Source organism: Cygnus atratus, chromosome 2 (genome assembly GCF_013377495.2).
Source record: "Cygnus atratus isolate AKBS03 ecotype Queensland, Australia chromosome 2, CAtr_DNAZoo_HiC_assembly, whole genome shotgun sequence".
NCBI classification, from domain to species: Eukaryota; Metazoa; Chordata; class Aves; order Anseriformes; family Anatidae; genus Cygnus; species Cygnus atratus.
Genome location: NC_066363.1, coordinates 88,149,007 through 88,156,253, shown reverse-complemented (window position 1 = coordinate 88,156,253; position 7,247 = coordinate 88,149,007).

Genomic DNA, 7,247 nt, shown 5'->3' with positions numbered 1-7,247 from the left:
AATGCACCTTGCAATGGATTATCACAAGATTATAACAAAAAATTTACCCTTCTAAAACCATGAGTATAAAAACAAGTATGATTACCTCTTAATTCCAGTAAAACATCTGGCTACTTTCTAAAGATCTGATATTCCAACAAGAAAATTGAATATGTCTATACAAGCAGTACAAGTATAATTTTAGAGACTTGCTTCATAATTTCGGATTCCTGGGGAATGCTGAATACAACTGCCAATACTCTTAGGAAGTTGTGAATCAGGCCCAGTGAAGCAGATGAGTTCAGTGAAGACTTTCATAGTGTTTCTGATTGTATCTCAAACTTTCAGTTTAAGACATTATCACTAACCAATAAAATAAATAAATAAATAAATAAAGGCGGGGGGGAGAGAGAGAATGTCCTTTTTGCTATTTACCTCCATTACACAAAGAAACTGCTTAATGCAGTCACATTTCAAATAAATGTAAATGCTTCTGAAAATGTGGAAAGTGAAAAGCTTCCAAGCAATTATATGTATAGAGATTATACATTTTAGCAGTACATTTTTTAGGAATTTATTGTGACTCTAGAAGAAGAAAAAATATTTTAACAATTTTATAATACCATATTTCAACTACTGTTTGAATGGTCATTGAGAGGAAAGGACATGGATTTCACTGCTGTAATTCCTTAGGGCAATGGCATGTCAGACTTGAATAACATTTTAGACCTCCCAGAAAGCAACTTGCATGATTTGCACATTTTGTTCTTGGCAAATACGACTGTGGCCAGGAGTCTTTGGAGCAATTCACAAGCAGGTGAATAGGAGTTTCTTATCTTCAAGTATGCCTGCATGTCCATCCAAGAATTCTGTTGCTACATTGTTCCTTGTAGTTTTGTCTACTAATAAAAGCATTCATTTCCAAAAATTTCACACAAAAGTCTGCAGTCATGAGGTCTACCAGGAAGAAGGAAAATTTCAAGAAATATTGAGACAATTATTTTGTTATTACAGAATGTTATATTCAATAACAGCTTGGGGGGGGGGGCAGATTCATTAGTTCTGTTTAGTTACTGATAATTGTAGCATTTCAAAACTTCGGGTACAGTTGAATTATACTATCTACATAAATAATTAAAGTGGTTAGTAGTACAAAGAAATTAAATTAGATTTATTTTTCTTTGGAAATGATCAATTTGGGAATTAATGCACTAGTGTAATCTTAACACATTTCAGACTGTATTAATCTGTAAAGTCTATTTGACAGTTATATACCTTACGATAAAAATGCCAATATGTACAACTTACATACAGAAGAAAAAAAAAAGTTGCATATAGGAAACTAATATATGTTCTTTACCTGCTTAAGTTCCTGATTTGATAGAAAAATACATTTTTCACAGATGAATATATTGTTAACGGATGAAAGGATGAAACAATAGAAGTGGGAAAAAGTGTCTTTCCAATGAGTTAGTGAAAGGGTGAAGTGCGTAGACCACTTCAAATTCTTTTATGAAAACATATATTCTGTTTCTGTACTTATTTTTGTTCTCAGCTGTGCATATTTAAATTCCATATGTCTAAAGTACTCTTTACAAAACAAGCTCTTTATAGATCTATCTTTTTCTATCTTCTGAATTGTCCATTACATGGTATGTCAGTTTCTCTGTATCTGAGCAAAGCCAACAGTTTTTAATCAGTTGGGGAAAAAAAAAAAAAAGTCTTCTTCAAGAGGTGGTATCAATGCATGAATGCAATGCATAACATTCGCAACTAAAATAATTTTGTGTAATACTATTGTAACGTTGTTGTAATATTGCCATTTCACCAGGACTTCTGCTAGGTATTCAATCCCTTGATATAAGAAAGACAAAAAGGGAGATACTTTCTTCTGTAACAGTCATGATCCACAGCAGTGCTGCAGGAAAGCCACAAGGATATTCCCTAAAGATAAAAAGAAAAATATGAGGAAAAGAAAAAAGACAGTAGCCTTTCTCCTATGTTAACACCAATACAGCTGCAATTTTAAACGAAGTTCATTCTTCCCTTCATTACCACCTCTCTACAAGCCAAAGAGAATGACCATTATGATTTCAATTGGTTTGCACAAATATTGCTTACTTGATCTCAGCCCTTCTGCTTTCATAATAATACATGAGTAAATCCATATTCTTACTCACGTAGATTACATTCTCCAGTTTACTCTGTAATCTCATGCTTATTAGTTTTGTGATAGCTTTATTGTATGAAAGAAAATACTTTTTCTTCTTCTGTTTCTTCTTTGCACACTGAATGCTTTAAAGTGGGCTAGATGATATGCTGAATTATTTGGTTCACAGAAAAATAAAACACAGAATTATCTGCTAAATATGCTCAGCAAAAGTACTCATCATTTGAAAGTTCAAAACAAATGGTTGAAAATATCTCTGTCATTCAAGTAAATCATTACTGACAATTTCAGTCATTTTTTTCACAGGGAGTTTCAATCTCCTTTTTTTCCAGCATAGGTAGACAAGTAAACACTTTGTGCTTTCTGATGCCTATGTGCTTGAACATCTGACAATAAATGAATCAGAATTTGGGGAAAAACTTCATTTAATAACTAAGTTATTAACACTCCCTTCTCTTTTGTGATCATAGGCTCCAAGATTAGCCATACTTTCTTACCCATACACAGAGTATTATCTTTTCTCAACAAATTACTAGAGAAATTCCATTAAAAGTATATGTAATGAGATGTTACTGGATTAACATATTTTCAGAATCAGGCAAATAAAGGTTTCTGTTTAAAGCAGTGTAGCTCTTAGACCACAGAAAATTACTTTGGAAGGGAATGTTTTATGGGCATAGCTTCTCCACTCAGAGGTTGTGTTAAGACACCATCTGTCGTTTTCTGCACTAGAAGCATAGAAGTGAAACAGCTAGTACCTCGTCATATGGTTTAAGAAACCTATATACTAGTTTTTAAAATCTGTAATGTAAAATTAATCTAACAGTCTGGTTTTTCCTCCTCTGTTTTTTAAAGGTCCGTTAGTGATAAATTGAGTATTATGTAGGGTAAGTGACTATAAAGCATGCTTTTAAAAGATTTTTTTTTTGATTTATCAGCACTTATCCCAGTAGTCTTTTTGATACCAGTCCTCTGTTATGTTATCCGTAGGAGATTAGAAACTAAATTCTGTACTCACTGCAAAAATATTATACGTGCCAGTAGGAAGACTAGAGTATCACTGTACAGTGTATGCAATATGCACAGAGACCAGGAGGTTTTATACTAAAAGAGTTTTCAGTCTAAATTAATTTAGACACAATAAAAGCATCAGAAAGTGAGTATTATTATTACTGCTTCCCATAGAGCAAACTGAATTACAGACAAATTCAATCACAGATCCACAGAAGTATGCCTTACATCAGGGAAGATTTGGGAAAAATTTCCTGATCTCTTTGAAGATGTGTGATGCATACCAGAACATTACAAAATGGGTATGTTTACAAATACAGAGATGGTATTGAATATACTGCAATGACTGTACTTAAGAACAGTGTCAAAAGTAGCATGTGTGGCATAGATGAAAAGTTAAGAGGCATGGATTAACTTTATAGGTGCGGTAGAAAAGAATGACACCAGTTAATCCACATATGTGTCAACTCATGTTATACAGACAAGAAGACAGTGTACCCCATTTACCTTTTGCAGGCTATGTATTCATGTCCTGGATGCACAATATGAATATTGCCAGCTCAGACTCTGGATGGGAAAATGTTTGGTCTGTTGAATGTCCTTTGTAGAGTTTACATACATGAGATAGGCCAAAACATAAGGGAGAAGAACTATAATATTAACAAACAGGCATCAAAATTGTCACTGCCTTACAATAACAACATTGGTGAATGATAGAAATCTGATGGTATTATCCACCAGCAGCGGGGCACACAAATGACTGCATCACAACAGAATGCAGCTTTGTGTTAAGTCCCACTGATCACCTGCTAGAAAGAGGAGGCATCAGATTTGACTTGAATGAACAGAAGAATCCAAGAGATATAAAGCTTTTTCTCAGGAAACATTAGAATCCATACCAGATGTGATTTAGGCAGGGAGACAGATTCAGGAAATTATATGATGTTTGTAAGAGCTGAAGGAACAGAAGAAAAAATGTGGAACAACAATTTGGATAACACTCTCCCACCAGGCAGGAACTGTCACCTCAAAATCAAATAACAATAAAGCAGCACAAGAACAGTTGCAGGAAGAAAACCAAGACCCACCAAAATCAATGAGTTTAGCAAAATAAAACTAAACTTGGAAGAAAAAAAAAATATTGTTCACCACTGTTAAAGAAATCTCTTGGGTACAGTATGCACCCTGTTTGGCCACTGAACACAAGCTAGAGCAAATCACAGCTCCTTAGGGAACATTCCTGACAACCTGCTGTGCTCTGGACTGGCAAGTCTGCAGTGTGTGATCACAAAATTAAAAACGTCTGCTAAGAAAGTACTATGAAATCCCAGAAGATAAATTCCTGTAGTGGATTCTCTTGCACCATTTCATAGAAGGACAAAATATGGAAAAAAAAAAATAAAATTTAGATGAACAGGTAACTGTGATATTAAAACAATTAAAACATTTGCCAAGCATTTAGCCAGTAGAACAACATACTCTGAACAGGACCAGTAAAGTACAGAAAGCCCATAGAAAAGTAAGGTCCCTTAAATAACAGAAATCAGTGGGGTAGAAGAGTTGTATGTGAATAGATCAGTTCTAAATAAAATAAAATAAAATAAAATAAAATAAAATAAAATAAATAAAAAATGTTACTGATTCTAAAGAATATACTTCCTGTCCTTACGAGTAACACTGTAACACAGTGCAAAAGATGGGCACAATTCCTGTACTCTCATGGAAGCATATGCATTGGGTTTATATGGAAAGGTTTTGGTAGCAAGAACGCTGCAGGGGCGGCGTCTGTGAGCAGACCCCAGCAGCTGCCCCATGTCAGAGCAGAGCCAGCTCCAGCCAGCTCCAAAAGGGACCTGCTGCTGGCCGGAGCTAAGACAGTGAGGGAGTGATCCTGGTTCGGCCTCTGGGAGAGCAGATTTAAGAAAGGGAAAAAACACCATGCAACAGCAGCTGGGAGAGAGGAGTGAGAAGCAGCCCTGCAGCCTTCAAGGTGAGTGCAGCAGGAGGGCAGGAGGTGCTCCAGACACGCAGCAGCAGTTCCCCTGCGGCCTGTGGAGAGGCCCCTGGTGGAGCAGGCTGTCCCCCTGCAGCTCATGGGTCCCACATGGAGCAGATCTCCACGCTGCAGCCCGTGGAGGAGGAGCCCCCGGTGGAGCAGGTGGATGTGGCCTGGAGGAGGCTGCGGCCCATGGAGAGCCCCCACAGGAGCAGGCCCCGGGCCGGAGCTGCAGCCCGTGGAGAGGAGCGCGCGCAGGAGCAGAGGCTCTGGGGGTAGCTGCCGCCCGTGGGGGACCTGTGCTGGAGCAGTTTGCTCCTGAGGCATGGACCCTGTGGTAGGGACCCATATCTGGAGCAGTTCTGGAAGAGGTGCTGCCTGTGGGCAGCCCCCGCAGGCTCAGTTCGGGAAGGACGACATCCTGTCGGAGGGACCCCACATGGAGCAGGGGCAGAGAGTGAGTGTGAAGGAGCGGCAGACACTGACTGCAGTCCCCATTCTCCGTTCCCCTGCGCTGCTAGGTGGAAGAAGTGGAAGAGAGTAGATGGGGGGAAGGTGGTTTTAGTTTGCTTTTAGCTTCTCACTGCTCTACTCTACTAGTGATAGGCAATAAATTATATTAATCTCCCTATGCTGAGTCAGTTTTGCCCATAACAGTAATTGTTGACTGATCTCCCTGACCTTATCTCTACCCTTAAGCCTTTTCCATCATATTTTCACCCCTTTGTCCTTTGAGGGGGGGGACAGAGAGTGGCTATGCCTAGCAGGGCAAAACCACCATAGCATAGAAAGAGAAAAATGCCAGGTTAGGTTCAGGAACAAAACTGGAACATTCATGATACTTCAAGCAATGCTGGCTCCAGATCTCAATACAGTTACAGCCCACTCAGACACAATCACTAGATAATACTGTGACTGCAGCTACAAAAAGTAAAACTCTTTATGTGGAATTTAAAAAGCATGGAACAAGCAAACACAGATATCTTAATGCAGTTACTCAGCAGGAATATCAGTAATACCTACTCCAACAAACCTGTTTTTGCAGGAGGGATATGTTGTTATCTCTTGGCGATTGAACTGCGAAAACACTGCTCTTTTAAAAAGGCAGGTGAGACACTCCTTTAATATAGCACTGTTGTAAGGGTCTGTGTAGATATACGATGTGGAGACTGTTGATGTGATATGACTTTGAAAAGCCTATTACCCATAAGTCCCCTTTAGTTTACTCCATGTTGTGGAAGTAAAGTACTCTATTGATTTGAGTTATACAAACAAAGGAAACAATAAGTATAAAGAAAAAAAGATTACACGTATTTATGTATTCTTGGAGAACATAAATGGCAATAGGGCTTTATGAATGCATGATTTTTGTTTCCCAGAATATATTCAAAAAAGAAGAAAAAAAGAAAAGTAAAAAATATGTAAGAAACATTTGGAAAAAATAGCAAATGAAATATAAAGAATTCCAAATGTAGGTAAGTGTAACAGATGCCTATTTGATTAAAACATAAAGACAAGTAAAAAGCAGAAGTCCTTTAAAAATGATAAACAATCTGCTGAGAACTCAAGATCTATAAAATCAAAGTAAATTAAATGTCTAATTAGTAGAGTTTAAAATAATTCCATCTCCATATGAATTGTGCAGGACTGTTCAACAAATGTTATGTAGTTCTTCAAATTTATGGGCAGTAAAATGGTAAATAAAAGACCATTTGTCCACTAATGGAGTACTTGGGAACCGATGCTTGAAAATGTTAATTGATGTGTAACAGCAAACTAATTATATGAATGAAGAATAATCCCTATATTGAGTATTTTCCAAAACATATATATATTTTAAATAAAGAAACACTTCGAAAGATCATGGATTATTCAATGAGGACTCCAGTAGGTATTATATTACTAGAAACTAGTTGTAGTTTGTTTGCATCAATATGTGATATATCTTTTAAACATATTGAAACTAACTATATCAAACTATATTGCAGATTTCAAACACAATTTTAAAAAGTTTAACAGTTTAGTGGTAATTTCTTTTGGATGTAGCTTATTCATAAATTTGTGCATTTCTGTGTATCTGTGTTTCTAGGA